This window comes from Lagopus muta, chromosome Z (assembly GCF_023343835.1).
Source record: "Lagopus muta isolate bLagMut1 chromosome Z, bLagMut1 primary, whole genome shotgun sequence".
NCBI classification, from domain to species: Eukaryota; Metazoa; Chordata; class Aves; order Galliformes; family Phasianidae; genus Lagopus; species Lagopus muta.
The window spans coordinates 32,610,101-32,633,822 of record NC_064472.1 but is presented as its reverse complement, the minus strand read 5'-3'; the positions used below and the strand labels follow the sequence as shown (position 1 = coordinate 32,633,822).

Here is a 23,722-nt window from a genome sequence, read left to right as displayed (position 1 = left end):
GCCCATTTCCCCTCATCCTGTTGCTACATGTCTTTACAATAAGTCCCTTCCCAGCTTTTTGTAGGTCCCCTTCAGGTACTGGAAGGTCACTACAAGATCCCCCTGGACCCTTCTCCAGGCTATAGAGCCCTAACTCTCTCAGCCTCTCCTCACAGGAGAGGTGCTCGAGCTCTCTAATCATCTCTGTGGCCTTTCCTGGACCATTTCCAATAGCTTGATGTCCTTGTGCTGGTGGCTCCAGAACTGGATGCAGTGTTCCAGGTGGGGTCTCACATGAGCAGAGTAAATGGGCAGAATCATTTTCCTTGACCCGATGGTCATGCTTCTCTTGATGCAACCCAGATACAGCTGGAATTCTGGGCTGCAAGCACACATTGCTGACTCATGTTAAGTCTTTTGTCAATCAACACCCCCAAATTCTTCTCATGGCTCTCCCATCCTTTCTTACATCTTCCTTCCTTTCTTTCTTCCCTTCTTTTTTTCCTTTCTTCCTCTCTTTTTAAATTGATCTTTTTCTCTTTTCTTCTTTACTACTGTTTTATTTTTTTCCTTCTCACTCTCTCTGCTGCCTGTATCCTGAGTTTGTTCTTGGTTTTTCACCAAAATGCAAAACAGCATTTCAGAAAACATCCCAGTCTTTAAAAGGCATCCAGGCTAATCTGACTATAATGTAGTTGAAAAAATGTATTTACAAATCAAGACACAGGATTGAAATGCCTTCAGTCTGTCTCCCTTGATGCAGCTCCTTTCTCTCCAAAGTCTACAGGTAATGATAGAGGGAGAGACAGTCTGGGAGTTGGGAAAGCACTTTTCTTGGCACTACATACTGGTTCACCTTAATAAGACAAATTTTTATAGTAAACACTGAAGATTTACAATGACTGAAATGAGAGTAGACTTCATCCTTACATGTATGAGGATAGTATTTGCTCAATTAAGTTATTTTAAAGTTGGCTTTTCAACTTTGATTATTAGTCAAATAGCTTTTCTTTATCAGGACGTGACATGCTATTTCTTCCATGTGTTCACTGGGCTAACTATTACTGCAGTTTATTTCTGCTTTTCCCTATCTTTGCTATGCCCCAAATGTACTAAAATGTCCCATCTCCCACCATTTGGAGGTTAGAGGTGATTGGTTTATCTAGAGTTCACTTCAGTTATACTGACGCACACGCGCTGAAACTGGCATGCTTGGGCCTCCAGGCTCCAGCTCTGAAAGCCGTTTCCATACCGAAAGAGGAGCAGAGGTAGGCTGTGACCCATCAGTAGGCTGACTATACTCTAAAATAATGGAGATTGTGATAAACTGTCACCAGAAGACAGTCTCAGTTCCCTGACTCTTAATGGTAGAATAACACAATAGGGTCAGACTAAAAAGGTTTCCTTATGAAAATTTTATCAGCAACTTTGGTAAATTGCTGTGGGAAAGGTGCTTTTCTCTCAGGCAGACCTGGAACCTGTTTTTACAAGGTACAGCTCGCATGCATTGCCTCACCCCCGCAAGATATTAAGGGCACTCAAATTGAATTAACACCAAATCAGGCCGGTGCACTTAACAATACAAATGCACTTAAGGGATGCCTCAGAATGATTTGTGACTAAAGAAAGCAAAGAAGAAATCAGCCTTCAAGACCACAGGGGTGGTGTTGTGTGTCATATACAGGAAAAGCCATAAGCACAACTTAGAATACCGGAAAACCATGAACTTCAAGGGCTCTCAGATACCTTAGACCCAGCCATAAAGTAGATGGTCTCTTTTGTGGTACACAGAAACAATTGATAGATAAATTACAGACAATTTTCGTAGTGGCACAGTCTCCATTACCTCTGACAGCAACATAACTGCTTTGCTAAAATGATAAGAGGTGAGTAATGGTGTATCAGGTAGCAGCAAGGAAATTCTCCTAGTTGCCTGTTCACTCCATGAGAGCAGTGACACAATGCAGAAGTGAATGAGATGGGATGTGGCAGCTGACAGGAAGTTCCATGTGAACTGCAGTTAATGTCGAAGCAGACAAACTACAATCCTAATAGGACAGTGGAAATAGTGGTGTTTTGCTGGAGTGCCATGCTCAATCTTTTCAGGAAGCCATCTCTGCTTGACACCTTTTTCATCAAATTATTCGTGTCTCTGGCCCTACAGGCCATATTCTCCCTTAAGTTAGGGCACGAGCTCACAATGTTTAGACTACAACCAAACATAAAGGAAGGTGAAAGACTCCAGATACATTTCTGAGGTCAGGATCTCTGTCTCATGAGAAACATGTCACCCAGAACACAGCCAACAAAGAAAAGCCTTGGGCTGGAAAACATGTTTGCAAACAAAATGTTCTGCCTAAAACAACATGGCTGCAGAAGGGGAAGGAAGCATGTTAGGCAGCAGTTCAGCCTCCACACTACACCCATACTACACCTTTTGTCTTTCCACTCTTCTACCTAATAGGAATTCAACATAAAAAGCCATGACATGGCTGCTGAAATGGATGACCCACTAGATGTCCTTCTTAACAAATATTTTTATGAATTTTTTAAAAAAAGGACTGTGCAGCAGCTTCACATTAACTCAGACCCAGTTTCAGCTTGTACTCACCATATGCTTATTAACACCTCTTAGAATACTTATCAGATGTCTGCTACATTTTTTTTAACACTCCAGAGATATTCCACTTAACATCTAAAGGAAAAGGATCAAAAAGAGATTTTCACTTGCATTTTTGTTCCTGGAGATAATTCCTTACTTGCTTTCTAAAATCAGGTCTTTGAATGATTTCTGGGGACAATCTTAGTTTAATGAAAAGGTCTGAAAGGTACACATAATAAATATCTGCATGACTTAAAACTTACCAAGCAGATACAGCATAAAAAGCATAAGGTACAAAACATAATTGTTAGAACTCACTGTATTCATATGTATGTCAGATTCCAATGATCTGTCTTTACTTCAGCTTCTTTATTCTCATTTGAGGCACACTTTATCTCAAATAAATCCCGTGACTGGAAGGTTACTAAATAATAAATAAAATAAATGATTAATAGGTGTTGCAATAAATAATCAAGTGTTTTAAAATCAAGTTTGTCAATAGGTTGCTAACAATTATTAAAAACCATGCATTACACCACCTCCTGACACTACCTTCCTATCACTTGTTTTTACACAACTTACACCACTTGTTTACCTCTAATAAACATTTCTTAACTCCATAAGCTAGCTAGAAATGAAACCATATAGAATGCAACAGGAACACCTTGTGATCAAGTTTGGAGGCAGTTGGACTAATTTCTCTAGTGGTACAAGAGATAAAAATCTGGAGTGTACATATGTAGAAGAATCACAGAACTGCTGAGGTTGACTGGAATCTCTTAATCCATTTGGTCCAAATCCTCAAACAGAGACAAGCAGAACAGGTTGCCCATAACTATATCCAAACAGCTTTTGGAGCTCTCTGGAAAGGAAGTCTCCACAATCTCTGGGCAACCTGTGCCAGTGCATGGTCACCTGCAAAGTGTAGAAGTGTTTCCTGATGTTCAGATGGAACCTGCTGTGCCCTAGTTAATGCCCATTCCTCCTGTCCTGGCTCTCAGCAGCACTGACAAGAGCCTGAGTCTGTCCTCTTTGCACCCTCCTTTCAGTTAGTTACAAACACTGATGAGATCCCCCTGAGATCCTGAGTCCTCCAGACTGAAGAGTCCCAGCTCTGTCAGCATTTCGTCATATGAGTGATGCTTCTTCCAGTCCGTTCTCTGTCTCTGTGGCCTTTCACTGGACACTCTCCAGTAGCTGCGTCTGTCTCTTGTACTAAGAGCCCAGAAAAAGGTCAGTGCACTCCAGGGATGGCCTCATCAGTGCTGAGCAGAGGGGAAAACACACAAAACGTAGCTCAAAGTACCATTCACCTTCTTTCCAGAATACGAATCCTGTGTTCAGTTTGTTGTCTGTCAGGACCTACAGGTCATTTTCTGTAAAGCTGACCAACACACAGATTTATCAAACATCCAACCCAAGCTATATACAATATCACACTTTAGATTAACTCAAATTAACTATGTTAAAGCATCTACCAAATTCAGAAAGTTCACAATTCAGTCAAGGAAAAACTAACGAGAACATTCTTCTCAAACCCTCTGAAATATTCACTTAAATTAGAATTGCTGAAATTTATGACTAAACTCATTTTTTATTGTTATATTAAGTATTCAATGGGCCATTAGTATATGAGAATAGGTCCCAGCAACTTTTTCCTCCAGGACCAATTATAATAAACACAAATGAGGAAGAGGATGCTCCTGCTAAGAGTTAACAAAAGTCAGTAATACTGAAGTTAATAACTGCCAAACAAGGAGACAAAACGTTGTTTGGTTTGGAATCAGTCCTTTCACATATCCCCTGACATTTTAAATGAGTTCATTGTATTTTATGAGCATAAAAGCTTCCCTCTCCATCAGTCAACCCCTTCTCTTGGTTTAATTCTAATACATGCTGTGAAGTTATATCCCTTGAAATCATTAGCTTGTCTGAAGATCCCCAGACACTCACTCCTCAGTTCTCTCTTACAGTCCCACTCGCTCTTCTCCACTCCCCTCTGAAGTTTTTACTCAGCTGTTTCAGCCCCCAGAAAATTATCAGTCACAACAGGAGAGTTTTCTCTCTCAAATTCATGCTCTGCAGGAGAATACAGAATAAATATCCTGCATATGTGCTTATATGTCCATACATTTAACCTATACACTTCAGTGACTGTATCTGCCTACCATAGTATTTACAATTGGAGGTGAGATTTGCTGTTTTTATTATTGCTGCAAGTGCTCACTCCAACCAAGAAAGGGAACTACAGCTTCTCTTCCATCCCTGATCACAAATTTGGGCAAGAGTTTCATGTTACATTTATTGCATTACGTGTGGAGTTAGGTTTCACATTACATCCATAATGTGATCAACAACTGGGTAAACTTACATGTGCTGCTATAGTCTCATAAAGCCAACTAATATTAAAATATAAATATCTGTGTCACTGAAAATTCTTGTGGTTGCAATGGTCAGTGTCAGAGGGTTCAGCTGTGGCAGTAAGCGTGTCTGTCAAAAATTCTACTGCAGCAAGAGAAAAGATTCATTCAGCTTTCCATCACAACGTTTCTGATAGCATATGCCAGTCGGGAGCTGTGGATTATACTTAATTACCTAGTTCTCTTGTCATAAAATCATGTGATCTTTTGATTTGGAAAGGACACTTTAAGGTCATGTAGTCCAGCTCCTCTGAAATGAACAGGGCTATGTACAGCTAGATCAGGTTGCTCAAAGCCTGGTCCAGACTGACCTTGAGTATCTCCAGGGATGAGGTACCTACTACCTCTCCAGGTAAACCATCTCAGTGCCTTTCCAAGAAAATTTTTTTCTCATATCCAGTCTAAATCTCCCATCTTTTAGTTTGAAGCCATTTCCTCTTGTCCTATCACAACAGGCTCTGCTATGGAGTCTCTCCTGCTTTTATATCTTCCCTTTAGATACTGAAAGGCTTCTATCAGGTTCACCCAGAGATCCCCTCTTCTTCAATCTGAAGAGCCCCAGCTCTCTTATTCTGCCCTCTCAGGGGAGGTGTTCCATCCCTTAGATTGTTTTTGTGGCCCTCCTTCGGATGCACTCCAACAGATCCTTGTTTCTCCTGTCCTGTTCACATCTGGAAACAGTACTCGAGGTGCTGTCTCATCAGCACAGAGTAGAATATTCTCCTCTTTTCAGACCAGGGAAGAAAATTAAAGAATCATTCCCCTTGACCTGCTGACCACACTTCTTTTGATATAGCCCAGGATATGGTTGACTTTCTGGGCTCTGAGAGTACCTTGCTGGCTCATGTCCAGCTTGTCATCCTCAAGTATTTTTCAGCAGGGCTGTGCTCAATCCTTTCATCTCTCAGCTTGTATTAATGATGGAAGTTGCCACGGTCCAGTCTGGACCTTGGATGTGCTTTGTTAATCTTCATGAGATTCTTCTGAAGCCACTGCTTGAGCCTTTCCAGATCTCTCTGTATGGCATCCCATCATTCATGTGTGTCAACCACATTACACATCTTGGTGTCGTCTGCAAACTTGCTGAGGATGCACTCAATCCCATTGGATATATCATTGACGAAGATGTTGAAGAGCACAGGTCCTAATACAGAACCCTGAGAGATACTGCTTGTCACTGATCTCCATTCAGACACTGACCAGTACTCTCTGAGTGTGACCTTGCAACCATTTCCTTGTCCATCAAAGAGACCATCCATCAAATCTACATTCTTCCAATTTTAAGAGAATGATGTTGTGGGGTGCCATGTCAAAGGCGTTAGTGAAGTCCAGACAGATGACATCAGAGGCTCTTCCCTTGCACAGTGATGCAGTTACATCATCACAGAAAGCCACTGAGTGTTGTAGGCAATGCAACAACTGAGTTTGTCAGGCAGGATTTGTTCTTGATGAAGCCATGCTGACTGTCTTTCTTCACCTCTCTGTCTCCCATGTGTGCCTTACCACTGTTTCCAGAAGGATCAGTTCCGTGATCTTCCCTGACACAGAGATAAAGCTGACAGGTCAGTAGTTCTCTGGGTTATCCCTTCTAATCCATCTTAAAAACAGGTGTTATACTGCCTTCTTTACCAGGCACCAGAAACTTCACCTGATTGCCATGACTTTTAAAATATCATTGAAAGTGAATTGGTGTCTACATCAGCCAATTTCCTAAGGACTGCGGGAGGCATCTTATCAGGATGCATAGACTTACGGATGTTCAGGTTACTCTGGTGGTTGCAAAGCTTTGGAGGAATCTTTGCTTCCAGACAGAGGGACTTTTTCCCCCAAGATCCCAACTTCAAAACAATCTGCCCAAGGTGAGTGTGAAGATATTTTTTGTCACATGGAGATGGCATGTGTACATGAAACTATGAGAAAGATGCTATCTCCACTTCTATTTTGGAAAAGAAAACATTTGAATATTCTTCTCTTTTCAGACCAGGGAAGAAAATTAATGAATAAAACAGCCATGGGAAAATAAAAACAAAAACAAAGACACCAACTTTCATTGACGAGGCCATTGCTAAAGATACATTTTTTGTCACCGTTCCTGTGAAATGTGTGGTTTCCAATAAAATATTAATAAGTGCTGACACTTTGGGTCTTTTTCCATGTGGGTGGGTTGGTGGCTGCAGTGTTAACTAGCTGAATCCATTTCAGAGAAATCTTTTCCTGCTGTCGAGTCCCAGTTCACAATCGAGTATGACAAAGAGCAGGAACCCTGCAACATCACCTGGCAAGGTGACCTGGAACACTGAAGTCTTCCTAAGACTGCCTGGAGCAATGAAATTTCCTCCTCTCATGAAGAAAACAAAAAGTCTTTTCTTCTCCCTCTCTTTCCCATATTTAGAACCATAGCTTCATTCAAAGGTTAGTTCTGGCATGATGGCCAATGCAATTTCCATATGGTATTTATTTATTTATTCCTTGTTTGAAATGCTTTTGGAACAACATATTAGTTAGATCTTGTATGTAGAAAACCAAAGTTCTTAGAAAAGAGTCATTGGCTCATTATTTCTCATTTTTTAATTTGTAATTTTCTCTGTATTTTTTTCTGTTGTTACTGATTTTTCTTGTTTATATGTATTTTCTTCTTTTCTGGATTCATTTTATGGGGAGGTGTTGTTGTTTGTTTTGCATTGTATTTTGCATTTGTGTATGCTTGTTTGTTTTTAGCTACAACCATTCCTAAATTCTCTAGAAAACATCAGGCAATCTTATTAAAAATGAGGAGTGTGGTTTTGTTTATAGATGCATCTCATGTAGGTAGAGCCCATTCCTTCTCTGCGTAGAATATTCTATACTCTCTCTGAAGCAGGAAATTCAATTCTGCTGGAATTTTCTTGTGAAACATACCACCACAAGAAGCTCCACGTCCCACTCACAGTCTTAAACACCTTATTTGCAACCACTAGCAAACAAAGGTGCTGAAAATACTTTTACTTTGCCTACTTGCAATATTTATGAAAAACCTCAGTTAACATGTTTTCCAGTTCAACACAGGGCTATGGCAAAGAAGCTCTGGTTCACTATTTCTTCCCTAAATGACATCCTATCTTCAGTACTGTGGGAAGTCTTTAATCAGCATAGTTTCTAAGCTTCCAAATGCCACTAAGGTCATTTTGTTCTGCAGTTTTACATTCTATGTCCTCAGCATTGTCCTCAGTTATGTGATGAAGCAATTTTTACTGGTTTTCTTGGTAAGAGTCTAGCAAGGAAGTTATCTTTCATGGAGGCTTCTTTGCTTGTTTGTGTATATAAATATATATTTTATATATATTTTATATCCTGTTTTATGTTTGTGATGGTTAATCATAAAATAGTCATAGAATGGTCCAAGTTGGAAGAAATCTTAAAGATCATCTAGTTCCAAACTCCTGCTATGGATAGCAATACTTTTCACTGGGAAGACATCCATCAGAATGCTCAGGGTCCCATCCAGCCTGGAGTTGAACACTTTCAGGGATGCAGCATCCACAGCCTCTCTGGGCAACATACTGCAGTGTATCATTGCCCTCACAGGGAAGAATTTCTTCCTGATATCTAATCTGATCCTACCCTTGTTCAGTTAAAAATTGTTGTGTGTCAGATGAGAAGTTCCCCCAGTTACACAATCCGTAATTTTTTTCTGAGTCCAGCACTGGCAGACAACAGCTGCATTCAAACGATTCAGAATTACCCCAGGACCTGAAGCCAACCATGAGAAGTTTCAACATCAAGGCAAATCTTGATGTTCTGAACCACAGAATTGCTGTAGCTCCTTTAAAATCTGACTTTCTGAATTTTTATTTTCATTTGGATTCTTTTGCAGAACAAAAGATCTTATGAGATTGACATCAATATGGCCGCCTTGACTGGCTAAAAGAAAAACGCTGTGGTCCTTAACATTAATGCTCTAAACTGACATCATGGCTACTCATGTTCTTATCTGACCATAAATATCATCAAAATCTTTCTAAATCATGTTAGTTTCAATGCAAATAATTCACACCAGAAAGGAAAGTCCTGCTTTTTCTTAGCTGCAGATGTCCCAGATCACTGTCTGTGAAGCATCACCCATCACATCAAAGGTTGTACAAATGAAATGGAAGAATCAGGGTATGTTGATCTTTTATTCTTAAAGCCTGAGCATATACTCCATATATGGAAAAGGACTTTTCCACAGCTTTTTGGCAATAGATTTGTTGTATCTCTTCTAATGCAATAAAGTACTGTGCCACTGAAATTGTAGTCATTTCTCAGCCTGGCTAAATTTTTACCTATTTTTCAGCTAACAGAAAGAATGTTGTCTGTCATGGAGACTTCCAGTACATAACAATAGGCTAAATGACTGAAAGAATCAATGTTTCTGAACTTGTTTTTCAAAAAGTTATAAGCTGGACTCTAGGAGTAATTGTATCCACCATCAAAGTTTGTATCACTTGCAGAGAGTTTCTCCCATACCTTGCTTTAATATTTGTTTATTTGTATTTCTACATACTCATATTCCAGATTTTATTCTGGCTGTTATTCTTCTGTGTTTTCTTCAGCAGTCATTTACATAGAAATTGTTTAGAAATGAACCTTGATTTAAAGATTGACAGATTAAAAAGCAATAACTGTACATTGTATAGAAAAATACCTCCATAATACATTGATAGGTTTTATACCAGGAAATTGTTTATTTTTCAGATATTTTGCCTTTTTTGTTTTGTTTTGTTTTGTTTAGAATAAAATTTCCTATAGGAAAAGAAGCCTGAAATGAAAGCAGAGTGAATCTCTTTGCTTAGAAAATATAGGATTTGTAGGAAAAATGAGTAAATAGTTGGTTAATAAAAAGTCACTGGGAAGGGACACAGCCTTAGCAGGCCAAATCTTCAGTTGACAGAAACCAGTGTAACACTTCTATTTTCATCTGAGAGAACATTAGGATTGCATTCAAAATATGATTTTAAGTTTCCCTTTTGCATACATATGCTTTAAGAAAGACATACTTTGCAATCCTATGTTAAAGAATTCTGTATCTTTATGATGACGAATAATATTTGTTCAGTAAACAAAAACAACTGATTCCTCCTCTTTTTTAAATACAAGTAACCAATGTGAAATAATATAACAAACATAAGTTGAGGCTAACAAAACCAAATGAATAATTTTGAAGTCAGGCCTATTATTGATACGTCTAAGTATTGACTTCAGCCTCTGCAAATAGATCATTAGTGTTTAATGTCAGAATGGACTTACCATAACAGAAGACAATGACTTCCCCTAAGAAACGTGCTTCTGACGAATGCATTCTCTATAATTACAGAAGAACTAATAATAATTACAGAAAAAATGTATATACTTATTATGATTACTGACTGTGGTTATTCTTACTGTGTTGAAATCATGGACCCTGTTGCTTCAGTGACTATCACTTTAAGAACTGTTTTCATCTCAGGCAGAGTCTAACTTCCATTCCCTGTCTGTGAATCCTGCTAGGTATTTGGCTAATAGAGAATCCTTCAGAATACCCTGCACACCATTCCAGATTGCAGCTCACCTTCAGAGACTGGCATCACCCTGAGACCTTGCCCTGACCCCTCTCCATTCTCTTAGACCAAAACACAGCGATGGGCAGTGCTACAAGCTGAGTGTCACGCCTGTGAGTGGTGGGCATAGATAGCACACCTCTCTTCGCTCATGACAACAGCAATTCACCATTCTTTTTGTTTTTCAAGATAAAGTCCCTTAACCACGACAACAACTTTAACTCAAAAACTTATAGAAATGCATACTGTTTTCATGCATCCTGACTGTAACAAATAACCAACTCTGCTACTTGTTCCTCCATTCCTGCAGAATGACTAGCCATTTTTCAGCAACAGTAATGATCATTGCTTGGAGAAATGTTAAACAGCATGAAGCCAGGTCAAACACCTTTGGCCTGAGAAAAAGGTGCAATTAAGATTACCTTTCTGAGACCTGCCCCTTATCTGTTATCTGAGTGCAATGTTGATTTAATGTCAGACTTCCAACCAAATAGTATGTTAACACAAAAGAAATTGTATTATTTCCAGAGATTTCCAAGCTTATAGCATCAATGTGTCCTTTATACCGAACAATATTTTTACATGTCACATATACGCCAGTTATTTCCCCACATGCACCTAACCGATGGTGACTGCCATTAACAAAACTACCACCCTTCTATTTAGGGCCTATGCTGATTTTCCATTACTTCATGTGGCACTGATATTCAAAACAGCAGGTTTAGTAACCCCTTTGTATTCTGGCCTAGTATTTGTTTTACTTCAGTCTCTCGACATGGGTATGAGATGTGTTAGGGAAGGACGTCAATGTGAGTGCCTCAGATAATGTCTCATACACTTTGTTCAAAATTTTCTGGTAAAAGTTCTCTGAAGTAGGTGATCAAACTGTCTGATTTTCAAAAACGTTTCTGAACATCATCTTTCATTTCCACTGGAACTGAAAAGGATTTAGCAATATATGGTAGAATTTTGGATTTCTATCAGATTTGTAACAAAAGTAACTATTAAACAGTCATGACTTCTTCACTATAAATCCTAACCAAGTACTAACTCCTGATGGGTCATTGTTGACTCATTTTCTTTCTCCAATGGCTTTATCTATGAAATTCCCTTTGTAATTTTTTTCCTTCTCTTATCATACGTCTGCTTTTCCTGTATTTTAACTCCTATTCACTGCTGTTGTTTTCTATATTTCTTCTAATTTCTATGTCTTTGGAAAAGAAAATGTTTGTTTGCACCTCTCTGTCCAATGTTTAAGAAATAAAGTGATAATTTTAAAAATCTAAAACAAAACGGCTCTTTAACTGGAAGTTTGTTGGTCAGCTAGTCAAATGTTTTATAACAAATTCCAATTATCACTGATTTTTTTTTTGTTAAATTTCCTTTTCCTAGACGATTTCTCTTGGAATTATTTTCAGCTTTATGAAAACAACCCGTTAACATATTTTTCTTTATGTATTATTGGCTCTGACTGTATCATATTTACATTTAACAAGTATAACTATGTTAAGACAATTCACACTTTAAAAAATGACTATTTATGAAGTCTACGACCAATTTTTCCTTCTCTGAGGTGAAGCACAAAGCTCACAGAGGCTGGATATAGCACATACCAAGTTAGAAAAACAACTTTTAGAAATTCCAAAAGCAGGACATTGGCACACTTGTGTAACCTGAAGTCCCAACAAGGCACCCACCTGCTGAGAACTTTGGGGGATTCTGCTGAAGTCTTCTTCAGACTGAAGAAACTCAGGTCTCTCAACCTTTCCTCATAAGGGAGGAGCTCCAGGCCCCTAATCATCTTTGTGGCTCTCAGCTGGACTCTGTAGAAGTTCCTTGTCTTTCTTGAATCTCAAACACAAACTTTTCTGGAGAGGGGTTAATGGTCTAGATAATGCTTCTATGTACATATGCCCTGGAAAATTGGCAAACAGATGTGAAGGAGTATGCACGTTATTCATTTGCATAAGGAAATTCTTGTACTTCTGGATTATGAACTGTAAGAGTGACTACACAATGAACTTCAAACAAAAAAAAACCTGAAAAATTGATTGTAACCACTCTAAGTGCTTGATCAGAAGTCAATATAAACCTGGTAAAGAGAGTCAATGAGGTCTCCTTCAGTCTGGTTTGTAATTTTTGGTAGCAAAGGAACACATGCATTAGATTTAACTGTTACATGTTTCATATGCACATACACAGCTCTTTTGAAACATCTCTTTTGACGGCAAAAATCTTTGTAAGAGGAATTAATTGGAGTCGTGCAATTACATGAAAGATACTTAAGAGGAAAAACAAGATACAATTAAGCTAAATTACTGCTTCACACTGACATTCAAAGCTGACAATAGATCTGTAATGTGGTTTCTTGTGGGAAGAATGTAAGTTTATGTTGTAACTGACATTGTAGATTGAGTTTGTAACTTTTTAAGTGCATACTTACATACCATGCTAATCAAAAATCCTTTTTCACACAGAAAATGTCAACTAATTTAATACTAACTAGTAGTCTCTTTGACAATGAGAATTCTGCACTTACGACTTAGCAGACAGAGCCAGACAGAGCAAGGTTTGAGAGAGATGAAATCCATCTTGCATGTTACAAGTATATGAACAGTGGTGCACTGGTGAGGTTAAGAAGGATTTCAACTCACCAGGCACTTTGATGCACTTCGTTTCCTCTGCTTCAATTCCTGACCATAAGGCATGATGATGTTCTGGTTTGCTAGCAATGTTGCCAATCTAGGCTTCAGGCTAGTCCTCCTCCCAAATGCATTTCCTCTCATTGTGGTTGTTTATAAGAGAATACATATTTCACTGAACAAATAAAGACATTACCCTAAAGGGAATATTGAATGACCACATGTCAGCCAGCCACCAACAGCACCAAGTCTTTGCTCAAAAATGGGGAATGCTATGGAACCAGAAGGCTACAGGGGCCTGCACCTGATACCAGATCAAAAAAGGTGTTGCAATGGAAAACCCCTATCTGATTTACCATTTCAAGGCAGGTGCTTTTTTTGCTGTAATACCTAAATCATCCTGCACTGTCCCTCATGAGATAGGAATTCCTAACAGAACAAATGAGCAGAGATTTCTTATCTGCTATGAGTAATTTGATGTTACACTCAAAAATTTGTTACAGCAAAAAGGAGCAATACATTTTATATGGGAAATCAAGAATTTCTAGTTAGTTTAACTAAAATCCTACAGAGTAACTAAGCAACAACAAATAGTTCTGAGTAGAACAGCTAGAACAGTACTGACACTCATCTTCCAAATGAACTGATTAATACAAGGTAAATCTTAAAAATACACTTTAGAATCATTATAGGAAACTTCAAACTATCTTCCCCTTTCTCTGGTTTTATACTCACCTTTCCACAGCACCATCTGTGTAACACACCGCTACAGTTTGCTCCCAGCTTCTTTACTGGCGTGAAACAGTTATGGAGTAATTTGCTCTATACGGTGTATTTTACACTTGTTGGATACCAGTTGCTTATTACTACTATAGCTGGTTGTGCTCAAGTTTCCAGTCAGTGTTCTTTTAGGTGACAGTGGCATGTTATTTAAAGTCCTGTGGTCTCCAATGCCAATCTACTTCCTTCATCATATTATCCCAGGTCTGTACACCTCTGTGCTCCATACTGTTCCCATCTGCACGGCCTCTGCTGTCACACCATGCCTGCATTTCTGTGTATGAAATCATCATAGTAGAGTTGTAAACTTTGCATTCTGCATAACTATACTGTCTGTATAAAATTGTGACTATTCTGTGATTGTACAAAGAGAAGCAAGAGTAAAACAAATCAGACAAGAGTCACATGATCATTGGAAAAATTGCTGTTACAGCTAAATTAACTAAAACAAAAATCCAGGCAGGCCCCACACAAAGCCTGGCAAGCTTCAGTACTGAAACCAAGCACAGTTATTGCTAAGTCTACAGACTTTACTGGGCTACACATGACTACTTTCTTGTAAAGAAAGGAAAAAACACATCCCAGAGGAAGAGGAATCATTCCAACAAAATGTTCCATATTAGTCTAATGGGAAAATAAATATATGAATGCATTATCAGGAAAATAAAAGCTGAGCTGATACTGAGCCGGTTGGTTGCCACTCATGTTCTCCATGAAGCAAGCAAGCTTATTTGTAATAGACACCCCTCATTCACCCCAAGACACATATTCACATCCCACACTTCAGATTTTGCTGCTATGTTTCCTGTGGCATATTATTGAGCAAAGTCAGAAATACCTACAAAACCTTTTCTGAAATAGTTTTTATCATATAAGGGCATTCCACTTCTAATGTACTAACCTATTATGAAATGTATGTATCTTGAACGTGCTGCACATCCACCTGGAAGTGATGAAAATATTTAGCACTTCCATAAAAGCCTTCTTTGGCTTAGAGTTGTTAACCCCCCCAGTCTTATGCTGTAATGGCATTTGTCTTTTTCAGCCTACAGAATTGGAGATTTTAATGAAAGTAGTGTAAAGGAACACTACTGAAAAGAACGGCACTGCAAGTAGCCTTCTGTGCAGCAAAAGGAACAGTCAAGAGAGAAATCACAACATTGCAGCAGTACTCCACAATTCCTCATTCATGCTTTTAACAGCAGTTTTGCAGTGAAAAATGAAAACAGTAAACAATAGCTCAAAATTTCTACCCACAGTATTAATATCAATGACGCTGATAAAACCAATAGCATAAATCTTGCTCTTAGCACAGTAGTACATGTTTAATTAATCAGGCCTACCATCCTCATTTGCCCTTCACTGGGTTTCACTGATGATTACCCAGTGGAAAATTCAGCCCCTTAATGCAAACAATATCCTTTTTAACACTTTCTTTCCAGAGACCAGCTGTGAGGTGGTAGAGGCATCACTGAGACAGGGCCTGAGCACCCAGCCATCCTTCCATCACTTAACCCTTCTTTGGATTACAAACCAGCTTGAAGGGCTTAATTTCCTTCCTCTTCTACAACAGTCTTCCTCCAAGACCTCTTTTATTTCCTTTCTAGCTTTGACGAGAGAAATGCAGCCAAATATTTGTGCATTCTGTGAATGTGAGGTAAGAGAGGTATTAAGTGCTAAGTTATTCTAATTTATTCTGCTAAAGAAATTGTGTGAAGTAACACAAAGATCGCCCTGGCTTTGAATTTCAGGCCAGTCACAAGTTTTACTTTTAAAGGCCATCAGAATTTTATTTTCTTGTTGGCAGTCCTACCCAGGAACGAGAGAGAAAAAATCGCCTAAGAAATGAAGCCCTTGTAAATAAAATATAATTCGCAGACAAGGAGCAGAATTTTCCTCTGGGTCATTATTAGTGAAACCCAGCGAGGGGATAACAAGGACACGAGACCTGATTAATTAAACATTTGCACTTATTGTGCGTAATTACAGTTTCATGAATCATCCCATGGACATCTGCTTGCACGGGGCTGCAGGACCCACCACGTGGGGCTGTGCAGGCACCTCAGGCAGAGCTCTGCGTGAGGCCTCTTTCACCAGACCAAGCAGCCTCGGCCTGCCCTGGCACTCGCCCCCATGGGAGGCACCGGAATGCCCCGGGGGAACGCTCCCAGCCTGCCATCGCAGGCTGACACCTGTGTTTTCACTTATCTGGCACACAGCGGGTAGGTTCACATGTCCGTCATGCCAATCTACCTCCCAGCCCTGCATGGCTCACAGGATTTGATACGCGGGGGCTTTTATTTGAAACATTTTTAGAACAATCTCTGACATGCTGTATTTGCAATTTAAAGTTTTTCACTGCTTTTGTTTCACTAATTAACTTATCTTGCGTTTTGTAACATTCTGACAAAAGAAAGCCTTGAATTCCTGAGCCATAGTGAAAACCTTGGTGTCAGCACTATCAGCTGTATGCTGTGGAGTTGCTAATAGAGACCGTGTCAGCCTGCTTAAAATTTACTGCAGTAGAAACATTAAATTGTCATAGCTCACATGCGGCTCTACAATACTCAGTCGCTATACAGTTCCTCTTTGGAAAATAATTACAAAGAACACATTCTGTGTGTCTGCTTCTCAAAAAGGGCTAGGACCAGTGGTATTCCAAGCAGCCCTACCGCTGAAACATCATCTCTGCTGCTGAAGTGGCTGAGAGAGGCTATGCCTCTTGGAGAGGTTGCAACAAGCTCACCTGGGATGGGAAAGAGTATCTATTGCAGAGGGTTGTTTCTTGAGCACCTCTGGAGAAATGGACACCTTCATGTGAGAAAGCTCAAAATTTTGGTTTATGCCTTGGCTTCCACTTACTGATGCATTTGATGTGTCTGGAAATACTCTGTGTTACTAGCTGCAGCTGAGGGAGAAGAAGAAACTCAAGAAGTAAAATTGAGGAAGAAAATATAATATCATATTTTTATAGTTTTTTTTTCTATTCTGATAGTGAAAATAAAATTTCTCACCTCCCTCTCCTTTCAACTGGTTATTGTCCTTTTTTTACAGCACAGTTGTTCTCCTTCTTCTGCATGTGTAAGAACAGATACTAAATCAGAACATTTCTGGGAAAAAAAGTATACAGCAAGAACAGTCTGGTTAAACAGGCTACTTCTTACATGAGAACTGAAAAGCACAACAGGTTTTACAGCAACAGAGGCTTAGATGTATGTGACCAGAAGGGAAACTGAGAAAAAGAGTTGTACAGTTGAAAATTTCTACTGTGTTTTCTGTTGTAAGAGGAATGGGCTTAAAACCTTATTAGCAAAACCCTGCCAGGCACTGTGGGGCATCTTGTCATCATCTTGTGTATGCAAACAGATAGTTGTGTTATGTTCAATGCTATAGAAATCTAGCCGCCACAAGTCAAATAGATGTACTGAATTGTCCCAGTACAATTTTAGAAACTCATTCTTTTTGATTTTCCTAGTAGAAAAATACTTTCTACCCCAACATCACCTCACTCCAGTGTCAAATGATAATGCTTGTAGCAGGTTAGTATCTGGTTTCCTTTAGGGATATCTTCTTCAGCCCACAATCCACATGGCTAGCTGTGGTATTCTGCCAGAAAAACAACATGCTTTGAATGTCCATCAGGTCTGCCCACTGATGTGGTTGGTTTCTGTGTGGGAATAATAGATAGCAAAATGCATCTTCCAGCCCTTAGAAACAAAAATATGCTGGACTGACAAGTCCGGCACTGAAAAGCAAAAATAGAGCTGGATACCTTCAAGTCAAGTCTTCAGACAGACAATCAATAAATGTACTGCATATCTGCAGGGACACGTAGTGCAATTGAGCAAAAACCTGCAGGTCTTCTTTCCTTATTTTTACCGAAGACAATGGGATCTAGTGCTAAGGGTCCAGTAGGGAAATAAACCAATTGTAAACTCTGTTTTTGTTTGGTTGTCTTTTTTTTTTTTCTGTTTCTGCCTCTTTTTAATACTCCTGTTCAGTTTTAGTGATTTCATTCTAAGTACTCCTTATTGTTCACTGCATTAATCTTATGTGCTGCCAGTATATAGGTTTAGCAAAAGTGATATTTGAATACAATACATCTGAACAACTCAAAAGAGACAAGCTGTAGCGTGTTTTCAGAACAGAGGGGGATGGAGGTGTTGTCAGATACCATCAGCATGGGCCACTTCTCAATATGGCAGAATGAGGAAAATAAAAAAAAAGGAGAACTGGTGCCAATTCTATAAGTGAATTTAAAGGGTAAGTAAATGCACTTTGCTCATTTTCAAAAATATTTATTCAGTCATCATCTTCAAGCAGTTTGTCACAGAAGTCAGATTACACATGTGTAACCCACCCATGCCTCCTAATAGTCATCATAACAAACTAATTCAACTACAAATACATCAGCAGTGATCCTAATACCTTTCTTTATAAAACTACTTTTTAAAAAAGGAGGAGAATTAAGATGTTTTACAAATTCTAACTAATTTATGCCAGGAATTTGGCTTTCTGTTCATGGCACCACTGAAGAAAAAGGGGCTGTTCTCATGAACAGAAATAAGTTTTGCAATTAATATAGTTTTCAGGATGGAAGAGGCATTCTAAGGGCAGTTACAACGCTCTCTGATCCTCATCTTATTACTGTAAATTACAAATTTTAATATTTCACTTCCTCCACTGAAATAGTAGACTTCAGGTGAAAAGCAAGAGACAATACAACTTGCTACAATAAAGAAATGTGCTGAACTACTCAATTGTCTTATGTGATGAGGTTGTTAATTTGTTAGAAGGTGCTACTGGAAATACATAATTGAAGAGAGACCTCTCCTGTCTGATATACTTGACATAATGCAGAGCAGTGATAATTACTAAAAACAGTGTAATAATAAACTTTCTCACTCTTTGAGGAAGGTTGGGCAAGAGAAACAGAAAGAAATCTCCATAGTAATCCTATCACAGCAACTTTGCTGCAAACTGTGTTGATCCTTAAATGAAAACAAACAGCAGGGAATCCTGAACAACTTACAGGCAAACCATGTAGCAGCCGCAGCAGCTTTTTTTTTCCCCCTTAAACCTTGCACTGCATAGTGTTACAATTGACTGCGTGACGCAGTAGCAGAAATCAATTGAAAACTCTAATAAGGGCACCAGATAGGAATGAAGCAAAGCAAGTGAAAAAGATTGTAGATGACATAGCAGTGCCGTCTGAATATGTGATAGGAATGCAAAAAACAGATAGCAGTTCTCAGCGGTGTCAGTCTGTTTCAGCTTCATCAGTACCAGAGCAATAACATTCTGCATAGGAGAGTCAGCACTTCAGAATAATCAGAGAATATCAGAATCACAGAATGAACTGAGCTGCAAGAGACCTGAGATAACTTCTAGCTCCACACCCCTTATAATTCGGATGGATTGCCAGTCAGGCTGCCCAGGATCCATGGTTTATTAAAAATGTGGCCATGAATACCTCCAAGGATGGGGCATTCTTGGCCCTGCTGAACATCGCTGGATTCATGTGGGTGCACTTCTCAAGCTACCCATGTCCATCTGGACAGCATCTCTTCTTCCAGTTGTCTCTGCTGTACCACTCAGTTTGGTATCATCAGCAAATACACTGAGAATGCACTCAGTCTCACTGTCTAGGTCACTGATAAAGATGCTGAAGAGCACTGGTCCCACGATGGATCCCAGAAGTATAGCACTCATCACCAGTTTCCCCCTGCACATAGACCCACCAACCACAACACTCTGGTGCCATCATCCATCCAAGTCTTTCGCCACTGAATAGTCCACTTTTCACATCCATATCTCACCAGTTGACAGAAAAATTGGGCTGTGGGATCACATCAAAGACCCTGCACAAGTCTAGGTGGAAAACATCAGTTGCTCTTTCTTTGCCCACTGATGCTGTCATTCCACTGTAGAAGCCATCAGATTGGCGAGGCACGATCAGCCCTTGGTGAAACCACTCTGGCTACCTCAAATCACCTCCTTGACTTGTACATATTTTCTTTCATCACGTAGTCTCAGACTTGCTCTTTGCTTACAGTGAGAGGGAGTTTGATTCTCCCAGTCTCCCTCTAGAAGTTCAAGGATTTGAGCGATATGGGAGACCTGACTGCCAGTGAGGACAGAGGTAAAATCTTGTTCAGTACTCAGCTTTTTTTTGTATCTGTTTTTGCCAGCAGAAAATTTTCTGTGCCTTCAGCTGCTTGAGGTCTTTTCCAACCCAAGCCATTCTATTATTTTATGATTCTGCTGGTGAAATAAAAAGCCAGAATTTCCTCTTGCCTTTAGTAGTGTCAGGATTTTACACAGGAGATATACCGCCTTAGTTTCCATACAGTTTACCAGTCCTCCTTCCTAAGTGCCATTCCTACTTCCCATTCTTAATATGACCAGGCTCATTCCATCACAGATGGTTTAATTATAATATTTTATAATTGTTTATTATTGTTTATTATTAAGAGCTGTTATTAAGAGCTGTTTAAATTGATGCACTTCTTTGACTACTTACTAGTGATTAAGTCTGTTTTGGAGCCTACTAAATCAGTAGAAAAACAAAGTGAAAATCATGCAGCAGAAAATGTTTCTTGCAGCATCCCTATACTCTGGAAAAAAGAACCTTCTGAAGGTGATTTCTGATTTATAAGACATCATCTTTGAAGATCTTTGAAGTCCTCTCAATCTGGAATCAATTCAGAAATTTGCAGAATACGGGGTATCAGCCTTTGTTTATTCATAGTGGTGAGTTTAATTAACACAATGTATATTCATCAATTCTTTGCTTTTAAACCTTACCATTTGCTCATCAGCCAATCAATAAGTATTTTAATCTTCTGTTTTCAGACACAGTTTTAACATCTTACAAAACTTAGTAGCAGACTTCACAATCATTAATTGCTATTACCAACCCTTTCATTTTCTGATCATCAGCAGTATCTATAAATTCCACTTTTATCCACATTATATTATCTATCCTTCACTTACAATCCATTTCTGCAGTATTCATTAAATATATATATATATCTATGTCTGCAGAGAGGTTCTATCAACCAGTTTTAAGAAACCAGTGTTTTAAAAAATTTCCTTACAACAATTAGAATTTCTCCTGTTTGACATGGAAAAAAAAAAACAATCAGAAAAAATTTCAGCCATAGAAATACTTCCAGATCTATTTGCAAAACATAAAGTATGGATGAGGAAAGTAAAGCAACTTTCCTTGTTATAAATACCATTAAACAATTTACTTTGAGATACAGACTAACTTTCTAACCTGAATAGGTCTTGGTGATAATTAAGTCCATCAAAATGAATGTGTTTGAAGGTCTCCATGACATGTCAAGATGCAACTGAATTTCTGTTCATATTTGGTCACAAAGTAACAGCTGGTATGACTTTGTAATTGTTTGCTCTACTCTTGCCTATTAACTAGATTGATAGTTCTAGGTAGACATGGAAGAACAACTCCCACTTATTTCCATTTTATTCACGTGAATGGTTTTTAAGTGAGCTAGAAGAGTAGCCACGATTACCTGCTTTGTTTTCATCATTTCATTCATTGATTGAAGAGGGAAACAGAAGAGGTGGTTGATATTTGAAGAACACCTCCTCCAATTTCTATCTCAACAAGTAAAAATTCATGAAAGGGTAGAAGGAGGCACCGCGGATGAGCAAGTAACACCTAACAGAACTCATACATAAAAGTGAAGTGTACATGTCATTGATACAGGAGCATCATACCCAGAAAAGACTGATGAATCATGTCTAATTTTTTCAACACCTTTATTTGTGGTTGGAGTGTGGGATAGATTGCATCCTCAGCATGTCCATAGATGCTCCAAAATGGAAAGAGGGGCTAATGTACCACAGAGTTTTTCCATGATTCAGCAGGATTGTAACAAGCTAGAGAATTCAGCAGAGGAAACTCCTGATGTTCAGCAAGAGAAAACGGAATCTCCTGTATTTGAAGAGGGGCCAAACACTGGCATAGGTTCTTTAGTGAGGAAGCGGAATCTCTGTCATAGGTAGAATTATACTCTATACTACTAAAAGAAAAGCGTCAGAATATTTATTGATATAAAACAGTGATGTAACAAAGCTTACTCATAAACATGAGAGTGACTTGAGATTTGAGATGGCAAAGTGCGCTAGATTATTTACTGTATGGAGGATAGGTTTAAGCATTTTTCCAGGAGAACCTCCCACTGATAAACAAGGTTCAGACTCTAAGCTTTTCTAAACACCTAGACTTCAGTGAAGCGTAGGTGTGGCTGGATCCAAACGCAGGCTTGATTAATGGTTTATGTCTGAAGGCTGAGGAGGCTTTCTTATTGAGTCACGAAGTTCAGACCCTCTTGCTTTCTAGACTCCTTGAACCAAAGCAGTAATAATGTGCAGTTGAATCCAATCCAAGATTTGCTCAGTATTTAAAGGATTGTATGTGCACAATTAATCAAAGATACAATCTTAGTAAAGCTTATGAAGCCAGATATTAGTCACTTACCAACTGTCCGTAGCATCAAGAAGTTATTTGACATCTAGGCATAAGGGAGCTCTGCAGCAGGTGTAACCTCAAGAAGAGTCTGTACTCAGCGAGTCATCCTGCTGTACAGCCAGCTGCCATACAGGAGAACTCAGCAATCTCTGGGACTGCTCACTATTTACAGAGTAAGATGATTGACTTGTAGTCATATTTGCATACTGTAGATGTTAATTTCTTCCAAATTTGACATGATTAAGACATTGACCAGCACTGTGGACAGATGAGTGCATTGCTCAAATTAGACCTTGACTATTGTGTTATTATGTTCCCACAAATCCACTTTTAAACAGATGCAGCCATCATGGTCACTCACATCTATAATGACTGCTGCTAATCATTAACTGCTCAAGTTGGGTGCAGCCATCAGGATCTGATTTTTGTTTGAGCAGGGTTATGGGAAATAAAGATCTGTCTATGGGAGAGGTAGAACACACAGTCATAGTCTCCATCCTTGGAGATTTTCATCACCTGATTGGACACAATCTTGGACAACCTGCTCTATCAGACCCTGCTCTAAGCAGGTGACCCATACTAGATTGTATCAAGACGTTCCTTCCATCATAGATGATTCAGCATTTCTGTGACTTGTAAAACTTTCAGCCAGTGGTTTGTTTGCTGTTATTTGCTGCAGCAATTTATTAATTAGATGACTTTGTTCTGTGATCTATGAGAATGATCAGATCACTATTGTGTGCCATAATGGAAGCAATCATCATAAACCAGGAAAATCTTCTAAACAACCTGAAAGCTCTTGGGTACTCTGAGCTAAAGAAAGAGAGTGAACTATGAAATTTTAGGGCATGTTCATCCTCTCTTTTGGTGTGGATACAAATGTCAAATTCAAAATGACCAAATTCTCCCTCCAACATGTTACAGGAGTGACTATACATGTATGTGACTGGTCTCTTCGTGTGTACATTGCACACTATGCATTCTGAATATATACTGAGTGAATTGATTGATTTTGATAACTTTCATTTTGCTATTAGCGTTGCACTTCTCTAAGTTCCAGTCTTCAAAACTTCTAATTATCATGTGGTGGTCCCACGCCACATCCTTATGTCCAAATTGGAGGGATGTGGATTTGATGGATACTCAATGGATAAGAGATTGGTTGAAAGGCCGCAGACAGAGGGTGGTCATCAATGGCTCTATGTCCAGGTGCAGCGTCCCCCAGGGTCTGTCTTGAGACC

The 23,722-nt window shown here is 39.0% G+C and overlaps 1 protein-coding gene across 6 annotated transcripts in view; it reads right to left on the bottom strand.

Moving 5' to 3' along the window:
• Positions 1 to 23,722, bottom strand: part of CCDC171 (coiled-coil domain containing 171) — a 217,685-nt gene that overhangs the window by 16,294 nt on the left and 177,669 nt on the right. For 2 of the 6 annotated variants that reach the window (XR_007373817.1, XR_007373819.1), the window contains exon 25: positions 2,900 to 12,471. The gene's annotated coding sequence lies outside the window, so the exon portion shown is untranslated. Of the gene's footprint in view, positions 1 to 2,899; positions 12,472 to 13,210; positions 13,396 to 13,933; positions 14,253 to 14,879; positions 14,922 to 16,724; positions 16,887 to 16,992; positions 17,089 to 23,722 lie in introns of all 6 variants that reach the window. The other 4 variants (XR_007373821.1, XR_007373820.1, XR_007373822.1 and 1 more) reach the window with 4 other exon arrangements.